The sequence below is a fragment of the Pinus tabuliformis genome, chromosome 1_2, assembly GCF_031772625.1.
Source record: "Pinus tabuliformis cultivar Carrire ecotype Pingquan chromosome 1_2, CPIR1, whole genome shotgun sequence".
NCBI classification, from domain to species: Eukaryota; Viridiplantae; Streptophyta; class Pinopsida; order Pinales; family Pinaceae; genus Pinus; species Pinus tabuliformis.
Window position 1 is genome coordinate 362,503,670 of NC_142298.1, and position 16,510 is coordinate 362,520,179.

A 16,510-nucleotide genomic window follows, 5' to 3' on the forward strand; every position below is an offset into this window, starting at 1 on the left:
CTTCTCATTTCATTGTTTTAGGTTTTGAAGTATTTGAAATCAATTTCTGGTGACAGCGGTATCATAGATAATTGTTGTGCTTGTTGACATACACGTTGATTATACATTTGCTTATTCTTTTCTGTGACTTGATTAGGTTCTTTCTTGTTACAAGGTTATGGTTGTAATAATAAATTCAGCAAATATGAAGTAATACAGGCTGTAAGGGAGCACATCCACAATTACTGTGTAGTGTCAAACTTCCTTTGGAGGGGCCAAAAAGAATCCCAACTGTAAACAGAAAGCTACCTAGGGAAGATATGACTATTTTTCACATTATTAATCTACTTATAGACATTATGACTAAATTCACTGTGTGTTGTGGTTATCCAATGGAAAAATCTCAATAAGACCATAGGGAAATATTTTGACATAAATCATGTCATGCACTATGAACACTAGTCCCCATAAAGCTTTATCAGTCACGTCGAATAGTTTCTTGGTAGCCATCCCTTGATCATATATCTATCAATAACTTACAGTTAAGTAGCTCATGATAAATTCACAATGAGAGTGCATGGATATATTTTTATGCTAAGCACATGATGCAGTCTGAGTACTACTCTCGATAAAGCCTTTCGTAAGTGCCTCTAGGTAGTCTTCCGTATCTCTTGACCATATCTAATACTCCCTTTCCGTCACAAGGCAAGCAACTACCTTCCCTGACTAGCAGTGAGGTACCTACTGTTGGAAATATGGTAGCCATGGTTGGTATTTTCATCATGTGGAAAAATGAAAATTTTGAATTTTTGATTTTTGCCTCTAAAATATTCAAGTCAGCCTCCTATTTATTCAATTTGGCTGGGCCCCTAAGAGGCACCCATTCGACCCTCTTGAAAGACTATATAAAAGAGATCACCTCTTCTCATTTGGACAGATGGATTTCTATTATGATGATCTCTGTTCCAGCGCAGAAGGAAGGAAGGCGTGGAGCCAAAATCAGAAGGAAGAAAGGAGGGCTTGGCACTTGATCTTGGTTACTGGTTTCGTTGTTCTCTTGATGTTGTTTCTGATGTATTGATGAACATTGAATTCTCTCTCTTGCATAAGGAAAGATTTCTGGGTTTTGCCCTTGCCTTAGGCCTAAATCTCTGTGTCTTTTTTGTCTCATTGTCTCATGGTTATTTTACTGCTCTTTCATGTTTAGATAGTTGAATTTTTTTTTTTTTTTCTCTGTATAACTGCTTCAACTATCTTCAACATATATATCTTTCATGTTTAAATAGTTGAAGAAAATTGGTTCTAGCTTGTGTGCCCTAGAAAATTCAACATGGTATTAGAGCGAGGAAGATCAAAGAGCAGTTGAAGTCTATTTATTGCAAAGGCCGAATCTTACTATGGGCTAGTAGGCCAAAGTTCTATGGATAAAGTCTAGTCATATTCATCTCTATGATTCGGTTGTTGAGTATCGTCTAGCTTAGTTTTGGCTCAAATACATTCGCTGGCCCTCATAATCCAATGTGAGAGAAATCCAAGCTTGCAAACATATCTGGGATAGAGGTCCGAGTTACCTATGCAAAGTATTTATGCTGAAACATTACAAGTCTCCATGACGTCCAAGTTGTATTGAAGGTCTGGACAAGTCTGTGATTTAGGTCGAAGTATCTTTGTGTAATAAGGAGGATCGAGTCTCTAAAGGCACCTAAATTGTGGTCTATCTATCCCTGAGAGATGTGAAGATATGTGACTCCTTATATGCGAGGTATTGTAGATTGTTGTCTTTCAGGAGGAAAGGAGGGCTTTTGCACTTGATCTTGATTATTGGTTTGGTTGTTCTCTTGATGTTGTTTCTAATGTATTGATGAACATTGAATTCTCTCTTGCATAAGGAAAGATTTGTGGGTTTTGCCCTTGCCTCAGGCCTAAATCTCTGTGTATTTTTGTCTTATTGTCTCATGGTTATTTTACTACTCTTTCATGTTTAAATAGTTGAAATTTTCTTTTGTATAACCGCTTCAACTATCTTCAACATATAACTCTTTCATATTTAAATAGTTGAAGAATTCTAGCTTGTGTGCCCTAGAAAATTCAACATGGTATTAAAGCGAGGAAGATCAAAGAGTAGTTGAAGTATTTTTATTGGAATGGCCGAATCTCACTTTGGGCTAGTAGGCTGAAGTTCTATTGATAAAGTCTAGTCCTATTCATCTCTGGGATTTGGTTGTTGAGTATCGTCTAGCTTAGTTTTGGCTCAAATACATTGCTGGCCCTCATAATCCAATGTGAGAGAAATCCGAGCTTGCAAACATATCTAGGATAGAGGTTCGAGTTACGTGTGCAAAGTATTTATGCTGAAAGATTACAAGTCTCCATGACATCCAAGTTGTATTGAAGGTTTGGACAAGTCTGTGATTAAGGTCGAATTATCTCTGGGTAATAAGGAGGATCGAGTATCTAAAGGCACCTAAATTGTGGCCTATCTACCCCTGAGAGATGCGAAGATATGCAACTCCTTATATGCGAGGTATTGTAGATTGTTGTCTCTATATGCGAGGTATTGTAGATTGAATGCCCTGACTTCATGGATTACATTATATGACATATACCCCTATTAGCTATTTGACACTAACCCTTGATGAAAGATAGATGTCATGATGTGATGGTGAAGTAGCTGATGCTAACATGTTATGACCATGATGGATATATGTCTAATTCGCTGATGCATGACAATATTATAGACAAGTTGATGACTTGAATAAAGATGACTGGAGTGGACTCCCATTCAGAGGGAGAATCTCTCCATAAGATCCTTAATCCTATTAACATTGGCATTGTATGTATATCTTTGTTGTTGAAATAAGATTTATGGACATGAATAGACGAATATCTGACATTGTTAATCTGCAGCAAAGTTTTGATCTGAGAAGAGAGAGTTTTTCCTTACTCTAAGCCTTAGTCGCATGGAAGTAAGGTCAAGGGTGTGACTGTAGTCTCCCAACTGCACAAAAGAAGGCCTATGGGCGCGACTATGCCTGCAAGACACAAAAATGAAGTTTTTTGCATGAAATCAGATGTTCACCTGGAGAATGTCAGTCCTACGGACATGAAGCAGACAACAGAAAGTTCTGAGTAGGGAAGTTTGAATGTTTACAATAATATGAATATGTAGACTGAACTTGTGTTTGCAGGTTGCCGGGATATGCATATAGATATGTCATTATGATTTAACCATTGAAGTTTGTGATGTAAATGAGTAGTGTTTGGAGTTTTGACATGATAATGCCTTAGAACTTTGACTTGATGATTGAGATATGTTTTGGGCTATAGATCTCATTGTGATAGCAAATTTGGATTTGACTTGATGACTAATGATTTGATTTGACGATTGATGATTTGCCTTGATAATAACACTATATGGGCATAGTGACTTTCAATGACTAATATTGGTATTCGATAATGATTTTGTATTGGCCTCCTTGTTCTTAGCACAATGGTTGAAGTATTGACAATTGTGATTCAGTGTGAAGTAATCTCACAATAAATGGATGGAACCTATTCTTAGTATATGCACTTGCATCTAGTGACTTATATTATGATCATGAGGATGACTTGATGAAGCTTGGTTTGATAATTAAATGACAACTTGTTGGCATGATAATAAATGAAGTCACAACTTGATGAGAGCTCTACCTGTCACCTGATGTAAAGAACTTGTTACAACGATATTGATGAGTTTGATATTAAACTGGCATCTAAACTTTGATAAGCTGACTTAGTTGATTTTATTGCACAATATTGATTTATGTAAGGCTGAGAATGTTGGTTTGGTAAAGTCTTATGTTTGGAGAGAGCATTATATGTTGCAAGCTCCTCGATCTCGATGTGTCCGCATTGACAGTTATCTGGTGAAGCTAGGATGATGTGTTGATCCAAACCTCTACTTCAGAAGTGTTCCAAGGAATGATTTTGGTTTTGGTTTTATATGTTGACAGTCTACTATTGACAGGTAACGGGCCTCTGATGATCTAAGTAAGAGGGAGATGGCTTCTGAAGCTCGAAATACTAAATCATGGCATGATGAATCAGATTTTGAAGTTGGGAAAAGAAAATCTATATTGCAAAGCTATTGAAGAAGTGGAAATGCAAATCCTTGGACACTCCGATTGAATTTCAAGAAGTTGTGAAGAGATATTGTTGAACTCAACTTGGCAACCGATAGTTTATTGAAGCATTGATGTTCTGTTTTGAACTCCTGTTCATATATATACATGATGTGCATAGAAACTCAATGAATTTATGATTGAACCGCTTCATTCACATTGAGTTGCCGCCAAGCACCCTTCGAGATATTTACATGGGATGATCTACCTTTGACATTCTTCCTATGATATGAGACTGCATGGATGTATTGATGATATTTAGATCGTTATTGACAAGCACTGCCTTAGTATGAGATCTACCATGATGTTTTGGATGAGAAGTTCGTAGCTTTAAGCACGACCGAGGTTGAGTATGATGTTGCTAGCATGGATAGCTATGAGGCAGGATGAAGAAGTGTTAATTTTTGGTATGTTCTATGCTAGAGCAATTTATTTAATTTCTTTTCCATATTAGCAATCACATCAGCATAAAGTAAACTGCAGATAGAACATAAATATAAATTGCAGAAGACATGCCAAGACAAGAGGACACAAGATGTGGCACTAGCCAGGGACAAACCCCACAATGTGTGGGGAAACCCTTGATCAATTCTTTTATGTTCTTCAAAGTTCAGCAGAGAAAGAGAGAGAGAGAGAGATGGTACAATTACAATAGAAGTCAACACTTTGACTTTTGATATCTACAGAGATCAGTTGAAAACATATTGCTTCAACTGATTCTCTAAGGTGACTTCTTCACCTATCATAGAGCTGCATCTCGTCCATTTGCTGCGCCTTGCTATGTAGCACCATCATGCTATCATCATGCTGCTCATGATCACTATGCTGCCCATACATCATGCTGCCCATGCATCATGCTGCCCTATTCATCAGTATGCTGCTCCTTTATTAACATGCCCATTATCCCAGTGCTGTACCAAAATATCACTGAGCTGTTCTCATTGATCCAAGAGAGGTTCCAGCACTATTCGTGCAACCCTCTTGCCACTTGAATAGCTTGTCCAAGAGGCTGCACCACTGTCAAATCCATGTTGTCTAAAGTTCTTCTACGACAGCACTTAATCACCATGAATAGCGTATAACAGTCTTCATGACCTGCATATATATATGTCTCCATGTGCGCATAACTGTCTCCAAAATCAGCGTATGTGAGCAGCGTATAATTGGATAGATGTGATCCTCTTGACAGCAATTAAGGCTCCTTTTAGAGCTTCATTATATAGCGTATTAAGGCAGCGTATTAAACCTCTCCTTGCAGAGATGTATAATTTAGGACAGGTATGACTGTGTATAAGATCAGCGTATGGTTCACATTACCTCAAACTGTGTAATGTCTCCTATAGCTGAGATGAACCCTTTCATGAATGCGGCTTGATGATAATGGCACCCTTGTCTTGCTGACCAGCGTATGACAGCCCAACATATATATAACCATGATGCAGCGTATATATAAGACTGTCCAGTGATTACATTATTTCCCCGCATCCAGCGTTTATATAAGTATATGACTGTCCAACGTTGACATGTATGCGTTCCAATGTATGATTGCGTTTCAATTCATGACTGCGGCCAACATGCCTGCGGTTCTTAACCTGTGTGAACAACGTATCCTATGGCTTCACTTCATGACTGCGGCCAACATGCCTGCGGTTCTTAACTTCAAACTTGACTGCGGCCAGATTACTCCTACTGCCCACGAATATCTGCATATTGTCTACGTGTATATATATTGCATTGCCTGAGTGTGAAAGTTGTGCGTTGATATCTATATTGACTACGTATATATATACATATGCAATTGCCTGCGTGACTGTATCATTGCATATACAGATCTTGCTGCGTTGTATTGTCTGCCCTGCGTATATATATCCTTATGTATGCATAGTGTATAATGATCTCCTCATGAACAATGTTATGACTGCGGCTCTTCCACAATGGCAATGCGGATAGAACCTTTCCTTTGGCTGCGTATGAGACCTCTTTTATGGTGGCCAGATTTCTGCAGCTAGGGTTTACTGCAGCTAGATCTCTGCAGCTAGGGCAACGTACAGTAGCTAGGGCATCAATTGAAGACCAACGTATCACACATGGTGTCTCTCTCCTTCACCAAAAACCCAAACGTGGAGAGGAGGAGACTACACATGAAGAGGTGTGTATCTAATGACTCCAAATCCTCTCTTATTTATACTAAAAGTGTAAGGTTGAATAGACATGACATTTGGGCTTCTTGAGCTTACGTAAGAGCTGGTCGGCTAGATAATAAAACCATAATCTAAATAAATTCATATCTCCATAAATACATATCGTAATCAGATGATCTTTGGATCAATCCTACACCTCTCGACGAGAGGGATCCAATAAAAATATCAGCTGCCATAACTAAGCTGACCCACATGGAGTTTGGCCCTAGTTGCCAATTTAACCCTCCCTCTCAGCTAGGGAGAACTCCATCCAGTGATCCATAAGTCCGACTGTACTATCTCTGCCATCAGTGCCCTGCATTGCTCTGCCTAACTCTGCTCAGCTCTGCTGGCTCTGCTATGCTCTGCTCAACTCTGTTGGTTCTACTAGCTCTACTCAACTCTGCTGGTTCTGCTAGCTCTGCTTTACTCAGCTCAACTCTGCTGGCTCTGCCAGCTCTGCTCAGTGCTGCTGGCTCTGCTTAGCTCAACTTAGCTCTGCTGAACTATGAAGAAGAAGAATTGATCGAGAATGTCTCATACCATTCTCCACTGACCTAAAGTCAGTCTCAGAGTGTGTACCACTGGTCCCAGACCAGTCTCAACCGACCTGAAGTCAGCTTCATAGTAAGTACCACTCCTACCACTGGTCCCAGACCAGTATCGCAGTCTCAAAGAGTGTACCACTAGTCCCAGAACAGTCTCAACCGACCCGAAGTCAACGTCATAGTATGTACCACTCTCACTGGTCCCAGACTAGTACTGCACTGACACGAAGTCAGTCTCAGAGTATGTACCACTAGTCCCAGACCAGTCTCAGTCGACCTGAAGTCAGTGTCATAGTATGGTACAACTCCTACCACTGGTCCCAGACCAGTATCGCAGGCTCAAAGAGTGTACCACTGGTCCCAGACCAGTCTTAATCGACCCGAAGTCAACGTCATAGTATGTACCACTCTCACTGGTCCCAGACCAGTCCTGCACTGACACGAAGTCAGTCTCGGAGTATGTACCACTGGTCCTAGACCAGTCTCAGCCAACTCGAAGTCAACGTCATAGTATGGTACAACTCCTACCACTGGTCCCAGACCAGTAACATTGATCCCAGATCAATGGAGGTCATCCTAGCGTAGGGAGTACGGTAGATACAACGATGCGTCCATCAGTACTTCTATAGTCCCTAACTTCATTTCCCTGCTCATTGATTAGATGAGAGGTACTTCCCATGAGTCCCAGACTGCATGGGTAGGATGCCTCGACAGGAGAACTAATCAGTCCTGTCCTCACATGAGAACACATCAATCCTGCTACAATTGCCATGGAGAACACATCAATCCAGGCCTCACAGGAGAACACATCAACCTTGCTACAATTGCCATGGAGAACACATCAACCCAGGCCTCACAGGAGAACACATTAATCCTGCTACAATTGCCATGGAGAACACATCAATCCAGGCCTCACAGGAGAACTAATCATCCTGCTACACAGGAGAGCGAATCATCCTGTTCCACAAGAGAGCGAATCATCTTGTCGCACAAAAGAGCGAATCATCTTGTTCCAGTGCACACCACCAGGAGAGGGTGAGTCACCCTGTGGTCGTATGTTGCTCCAGTAAGAACCGCATGCCCCCCAGAGCTCCCAGAGCTCAATGTATGCAACATGCAGGACCCTTTTACAAAGGTCTCTCGATGACTCCAAGTCGTTCGGGAAAATCACAAATTTGATCTTTCCCCCGGGCTCTGACCTGTACATCATCTCAGTGCGATGGAGTTTCCTTGCTCATCGACTTACAATATCCTAGATAAGGCAATATTTGATGTCTATCTGCTGGAGCAATCATTGAGTATGGAATTCTTCAATAATCGAATCCTACCTCTGGTTGTCACAGAGAATCACAATGGTATTCATCATGTGTACTCACTGAAGAGTTTCCACAACTAGGCAACTTTATACGAGGTCATACTCGTAGTTATGTATCCTGTCTTGACGGTACTTATAACAACCGATTTCTGCTTCCTACTCATCCATGATATCGAAGCAAAATCCAAAGAGAACCAGCACTGAGAAGTGCTCTCGTTATTCTCCACAATGCTTGCCCAGTCAACATTCGAATAATCATGCAATTTTCATATTTCCGACAGTGTATCTCAATCCATGAGAGATTGTGCCCCGAAGACATCTCAGAGGATTCTTGGCACCAATCCAGTGAGGCTCAACCAAATATGAGCTCACCATGCTAACTGCAAAACATATGTCCGGACGAAAGTTCACCAAGAACATCAACGTGATTGAGTTTATGAAACTCAGAGGCATTTCCCAAATCTGGTCCCACATCACTACCATATAGTTTCTGAAAGTTAATATCCTTGAGGTAGTCACAGGCTTGCAGTTTATCATTCCACATACGGAATCCAACTCCCTCTGTCTTCTACAAATGAGAGGGTCCACACCTATCAGACATAGGTGTCGGTATGAGAGGTCTGTCATCCACAACCTTCAGATGGTTTGGATCGATTTCACTCCTAGTGAATCTCAGCTTCATCAGACAGCTGCTGATCCTCTCATACTATGCTCGGGGTGTCTTGCTTCAAGCCATAGAGGGCTCTGCATGCATGAGATTCCCGATCATGAATCAAACTCCGCGGGTTGTTCCAAACATGTGGACCTACTACATGAGGGGGGAATGGTCCCCTTGTAAGATTTTCCTTCGGTACATCTTAGACATGTACCTTCATGCTCTTTTTGAATTCAGGCATCTCTGTCACCATCTGACTCACAGACCTCCGGTGCTGTGTCAATGGACATGGTCCCGAGTGGACTTCCTGCAACTTGATACAACCCTGAACTCAAAAACATCTTCAAAAATTCAATTTTCAAACACGTACCTTTCCATTGACGAATGCCATCATAAAACCTTTGACTTCCATTCCCTTTTCGGGACAATTGGCATCGGATCCAAGTGTAATCCCATGATTGTTTCCATCTCTACCAAATTGGAGAGTGCACCCTTCTATTCGATGAAGTGTTTTGAAGCACTGCAATCAATATGCCAGATTTCCAAAGAATCTGAAGGAGAGGGCCAATACAAGATAACACTTCTTTATCAGAAACAATATTTGATTCTTCTTACCTGGGGTTCCTTGCTTCCTTGAAGAGTTGGCCATGTCTTTGATGACCTGCATCTCTGTTATTTAGACACTCCTTCGCATAAGGGCCAAACTCATAACCAAGACATCTACCTTTCCATCCACCATTAGATCCGAACTTTCCAATGAAGTGATCTTTAGGTATGTCATCAGAAACTTCTGTTGCGTCATTCTGATAACATTCTCTGCTTCAACTTCAGTTTAGGTGAATTATGAGGAACCCATTGATCCTTCTGTCTTGTCCTAACTGTCTTCGGTGATTGCTCTTTCACTCTTGCTTGGGCATTGTCTTCACCTCAGCTCTGATACCATGTTAATTTTTGGTATGTTCTATGCTAGAGCAATTTATTTAATTTCTTTTCCATATTAGCAATCACATCAGCATAAAGTAAACTGCAGATAGAACATAAATATAAATCGCAGAAGACATGCCAAGACAAGAGGACACAAGATGTGGCGCTAGCCAGGGACAAACCCCACAATGTGTGGGGAAACCCTTGATCAATTCTTCTTTTATGTTCTTCAAAGTTCAGCAAAGAAAGAGAGAGAGAGAGAGAGAGAGAGAGAGAGAGAGAGAGATAGTACAATCACAATAGAAGTCAACACTTTGACTTTTGATATCTACAGAGATCAATTGAAGACATATTGCTTCAACTGATTCTCTAAGGTGACTTCTTCACCTATCATAGAGCTGCATCTCGTCCATTTGTTACACCTTGCTATGTAGCACCATCATGCTATCATCATGCTGCTCATGATCACTATGCTGCCCATACATCATGCTGCCCATGCATCATGCTGCCCATGCATCATGCTGCCCTATTCATCAGTATGCTGCTCCTTTATTAACATGCCCATTATCCCAGTGCTGTACCAAAATATCACTGAGCTGTTCTATTGATCCAAGAGAGGTTCCAGCACTATTCGTGCAACCTTCTTGCCACTTGAATAACTTGTCGAAGAGGTTGCACCACTGTCAAATCCATGCTGTCTAAAGTTCTTCTATGACAACACTTAGTCACCATGAATAGCGTATAACAATCTTCATGACCTGCATATATATATGTCTCCATGAGCGCATAACTATCTCCAAGATCAACGTATATGAGCAGCGTATAACTGGATAGATGTGATCCTCTTGACAACAATTAAGGCTCCTTTTAGAGCTTCATTATATAGTGTATTAAGGCAGCGTATTAAACCTCTCCTTGCAGAGATGTATAATTTAGGACAGGTATGACTGTGTATAAGATCAGCATATGGTTCACATTACCTCAAACTGTGTAATGTCTCCTATAGCTGAGATGAACCCTTTCATGAATGCGGCTTGATGATAATGGCACCCTTGTCTTGCTGACCAGCGTATGACAGCCCAACGTATATATAACCATGATGCAGTGTATATATAAGACCATGATGCAGCGTATATATAAGATTGTCCAGTGATTACATTATTGCCCAGCGTCCAACATTTATATAAGTATATGACTGTCCAGCGTTGACATGTATGCGTTCCAATGTATGATTGCGTTTAAATTCATGACTGCGGCCAACATGCTTGCGGTTCTTAACCTGTGTGAACAACGTATCCTATGGCTTCACTTCATGACTGCGGCTGACATGCCTGCGGTTCTTAACTTCAAACTTGACTGCGGCTAGGTTACTCCTACTGCCCACGAATATCTACATATTGTCTACGTGGATATATATTGCATTTCCTGAGTGTGAAAGTTGTGCGTTGATATCTATATTGACTACGTATATATATACATATGCAATTGACTGCGTGACTGTGTCATTGCATATACAGATCTTGTTGCGTTGTATTGTCTTCCCTGCGTATATATATCCTTATGTATGCATAGTGTATAATGATCTCCTCATGAACAACGTTATGACTGTGGCTCTTCCACAACGACAATGCGGATAGAACATTTCCTTTGGCTGCGTATGAGACCTCTTTTACGGCGGCCAGATTTCTGCGGCTAGGGCAACGTACAGTAGCTAGGGTATCAATTGAAGACCAACGTATCACACATGGTGTCTCTCTCCTTCACCAAAAACCCAAACGTGGAGAGGAGGAGACTACACATGAAGAGGTGTGTCTCTAATGACTCCAAATCCTCTCTTATTTATACTAAAAGTGTAAGGTTGAATAGGCATGATGTTTGGGCTTCTTGAGCCTATGTAAGAGCTAGTTGGCTAGATAATAAAACCATAATCTAAATAAATTCATATCTCCATAAATACATATTGGAATTGGATGATCTTTGGATCAATCCTACACCTCTCGACGAGAGGGATCCAATAAAAATATCAACTGCCATAAATAAGCTGACCCACATGGAGTTTGGCCCTAGTTGCCAATTTAAGAAGAAGCTTTTTGGAGAGATGTTTGAGAAAGTTATGGATATGACATGGATACATTACGATGACAAAGAGTGGGATTCGATTGGCAGAGAATCCCATATATAGCCGAGAATGAGATACCTTCATATATTGAGTCAGTGCTGCAATATGAGACAAGCATAGGCTTGTGGTTGGCACCTCCGTGAGAGGGAGGATGAATATGGTATCCTTTTTATGATATATATGATTATTTATGTTCTAATATGATATTTGATTTGATGTCCTGTATGAACAAGAGACAACTGCTATTGCAATATGATGATCAAGCTGATACCAGATATGAGTATGATGAGACCAACATTGATTGAGGACACTGAGCCAACTCTTCCCTCTTATTGAGCTTCCAGGGTGAGGAATTGAGATAGAGGGCTCCTGGGGTTGAGGGAACTTTGGACAATAGGGTCGTAGATGATGCTCCCCTATCTGTTACCCATAGGGTTGGAGATGCTGCTCCCTTATCTACCCATAGGGTTGGAGATGTCTCCCCTATCTGATCTATGCAGAGTATACCCCAGTTAGCATCATACCCACAAGCCAAGCTTGTTGGGAATATCGATCCCCGTTTGGCCAACGGGTTGAGAGTGTACTTGGGGTGTACAACCCAGGTTGATTATGATGTAGGTGTTCTACCACATGACTGCTTAGAGTCATCGATGGGAAGATCGACAAACAATATGATTGGGTTGGGATTTTTTCCCCTATGCGGTTCCGAGTTGAGAATGAGCTCCCTGATGTGATTCCAAGGTTGAGATGTGCTCCCCTGTGTGTTTGGATATCCTATTGCTCGATATGGGGTTGTAGATGTATAGCTCCACCATGAGATTTCGGGTCGAAATGTGCTCCTCGATGTGGTTCCAAGTTGATATGTGCTTCTTGATGATATGCTCTCTGATGATGATGCGGGTCATAGAATTGACTCCCCGCTGATGTGATTCCGAGTGGTAGCAGTGGCTCCTTGATGAATAAAGAGTTGTAGAATAAGCTCCCCTCTGGTAACAAATTCTTCTTCTTTTAGATTTGAGAATGTTCAACATATGAGCAAGGACAATCAAGAGACAAACAGGAATAAGCAAGAGATAAATTGAGATGATCAATGATGATATGTGATGATGAGATACTTGAGACTGGATATGATTTGTTGATAGGATACTCACGACATGATGCAGGTGGAATTCTCCCTAGTTGAGAGGGAGTGTTAAAATATGCAACTGTGGTAAAATTCCACTTTGGACAACTCATTTGATGGAGATAATGATTGCATTGAATTCCTCTTTTTGAGAGGACCAAAATTGACCTAAAGCACTCAAATCGGATAAGGGAAAGTGTAGCTATGAAGAAAAGCCCACGTGCATATTTGACAAGTCCAGACTTAAAGCAAAGTGGACACCTTGGAAGGCTATAAATACAAGTGACCTCTACCTCATTTGGACATCATGATGAGACATTCTTCTATTCTCTTTCTTGGTTTTGGCTCGCACAAGTCTGAGGCGGGTCTGCGGAGGAATGGCTTCGCTCTGAGGTCAAATCGAAGGGTCTGAAGCCATCTCAATTTTAGGGTTTTGGGCCTCAGTCGTTGGCTCAACACAGGAAGAAGTCGACTGCAGTTGCTCGCACAGAAGCTCATCCATGCGTTTGGAGCCTTCCAGTTGCACGGACAACTCTCCTTCCATGTGACTGGGAGTTAGGGTTTTAGAATCTCAGTTGCTCGCTTGCTGCAGTCCAGATCTAACCCTAGTTGCTCGCATACCAAGCTTAAAGGAGCGACTGGGCTGCTACTGTTGCTCGTATGGCTCCTCCTCCGTGTGATTGAGACCTAGAAGTTGAAATTTTAGTCTACCGAAGATTTCGCTCAGTGACCACAGTGTTCGGCAGTTGACCGCAGACAGGGACAATTTATTACAGGCTTCTGAATCATAATTTAGAAGTATAAGCATTGTTGGGTTCATTTCATGGATGTTGTAGTTGTTTTGTTGGATAGTTGCATAGATGAAGATATGGATCATTTGATGACGATCTAATAAGAAGAAGAATTTAAAAGGGTTTTCCCCATAGTGGGTTTTCCTTGGTCGTCGATCAATCCCGGTGTCTCTATGTGTGAATGCTTTTCTTCTATTGTTCCTTTATCTAATGCTGCATTGATGATGATGATATTGTTCTTTCTACATAGTTGCATATGTTGCTGACTAATGATGTAAATCTGGATACTGTAATGATGTTATGGGGTGAATGTAATGTGCTAATGAGCAAATCAAATTATCAAAGCAAAGAACAATATAGCCCTAAGAAAAAATTAACACCATGGAGCCTCTGACAACCGACTAGCTGATGACATGCCCTTTTATCTCTGCCACCTGCATCAACCATATACTTTTGCACCCATTCGACAAGAGAACATAGATGAAGGTAGGGTTTCGGTCAAAAGGTACTTTATTCATTTTGCAATTGGGTGCCTATGCTTGTTTGTATTTTAGATTTTGATATGGATTATGGGGTGACCTAGAAGGAGGGGTTTTGACTGTGATCTTATTCCGTCACCTTAAATGGGAGGTTAATCTTCAATCCTAGTTTAGTGTGACCTCCCCTAATGGCTTAATTGGTATATGAGGGGCACTATTTGGGAAGCCTTGATTGAGATAGCGTGTTCCATCTATCCTTATTCCACACTTACCTCTTTCCATCTTACATTACAAGCCCATATTCCACCTCCATTCTTCGGGCTCAATTGAGCATTGGTTCTTTGGGATTTGGCACCCAGGGCGTTCTATCGCTTTGCATTAAATTTGATGATTATTCAGGATGATGCACCTAGACCAGTATGTCACCAAGTTGGCCTTAGCATGCTCTGAGAGATGGCAACTAATCTAGAGCCTAGATGAGGATGGTCTCACCTTCAAAGACTTGGGAGGGCTAGTAGCACCTGGAAAGCCCTCAACGTTGGAGCAAAGATGGATATTTTGAGTAGTTGGAGACCTAGGAGACCACCTTTGGTGCCCCAAATTGGATCTTGGGGTCCACATAGGGATATTGACAGAGATTTGAGGGCCAAACCTCAGTGCACACGTCATGATTTTTAGAGGTTTCTACATGACTCATGGCACCCTAGAGCCTCAATGCATGCCACATGGAGGTCATTTATTGGATGACATCAATCTTTTGAGGCCTCATGGCTCACACATGTGAGCTCTCATTTGATTTATTGTCTAAGCTAGATGGGTTGCCTTGTAACCCAATGCACCATTATGATTTTACTTGTCTTTTAATGGCATTTATGTATAATTAGACTTATCCTCCTCATATAAATAGAGGAGAGGATCTTTTCATTTATGATCATCATCACTTGGACAATTTGGCCTCTCTTCGGAGAATTTCGGCCTTCTTTACTTGTGGAGAGATGTGATCTATGTTAATTTTTGTAGCGTTGAAGGTGCTCTAGTCTCAAAACTTTGTGGAGAGGCTAAAATAAAGGAATTCTCCATCCAGAAATAGTTTATGGAAATTCTACCTCGAAGTGTCTGAATTAGATTATTAGTCTATTTTTAAATATTTCCTAAGTCTAAACTTAGGAAAAGTGGTTAGGTAATCAAAATTAATTGAGATAAGGTGTGAATCATCTAGAAACTCACACGGATCGTCTGGGAAATAATCTTAGCCGTTGGAAGTCCAACACAAGATTATAAGAAGAAGTCGATGGGTAGATGGAGAACACACACTTGAGATCAATTTCCTTGGAGAGTTATATTTTCCAGATAGCAACAACAGTTGCTGGAAGAGTTTGAGCTTCAGAAGGGAAGCAAAGACAGCGAGGGACGGGGATAGTGAAGCCCGAGGAAGATTTTCCAGATCCAGTGAGTACTTTGCAGAGAGGCCGAGATTTTCTCTAGGAAGCTGCGTTGAGGTAGCACAAAAGCCTCAAAAGGGTAGTTCGATTTTGCTGGAGGTGAAGACATTTTCAATTACAGAGGCCAGGAAGAGGTTCCAGAGTGCTGGAGAAGAGTTTTCCCAGTCAACAACAGGCATAATGGCTTGATTGGTAGTCGATTCAGGCAACACGTGTGGCAGGCAGCACTAGAGTGACGTAGAGCCTGCAGACCAAGTTGGACGGCTAGCTTTTTAAAGGTCAGACAGTTTCAGGATTGCTCGGAGTGAGGGTAATTTCTCTCAGATAATTTTTGCTAGTATTTTCTCTGCGGGATTGCTAGTTTTCAACATCCAGATTGTACTCAAATTATTTCACTGCTGCTTAATAATATAAAACCCTCAGCTGCTGCAACAGTTTTCCCAAGTTGGGTTTTTTTCTGGGGACTTTTGTGCAAAAATAACAGTGTCATATTTTTGTGTGTGTGTGTGCCAGTATTTTCTTAGTGTCTAGTTTATCTTCCACAACATTTTTTATTTGTGAAGATTGCAGTGTGATTTATTTGATACTTGCAATATCAAATAAACTGTTAATTAATTTATAGTTAGAAGAATTTATTCCAGTTGCTGCAATAGGATTTCAATAGTGAAATTTTCACATGGTATCAGAGTGAGATTGATAAGGCGGGAAGCTTAGAAGCAATAGGCAGAAATCGTCCAAATTCAGAGGGAGTCTGGTAGAACGATTTTCAGATTTGCGTAGAAGTTGGCTTACCAA

The 16,510-nt window shown here is 41.0% G+C and overlaps 1 protein-coding gene across 1 annotated transcript in view; it reads left to right on the forward strand.

Annotated features, from left to right (window-relative positions):
- The window catches only part of ISPD (Nucleotide-diphospho-sugar transferases superfamily protein), a 418,080-nt gene that overhangs the window by 38,952 nt on the left and 362,618 nt on the right, over positions 1–16,510 (forward strand). The window lies entirely within an intron of this gene.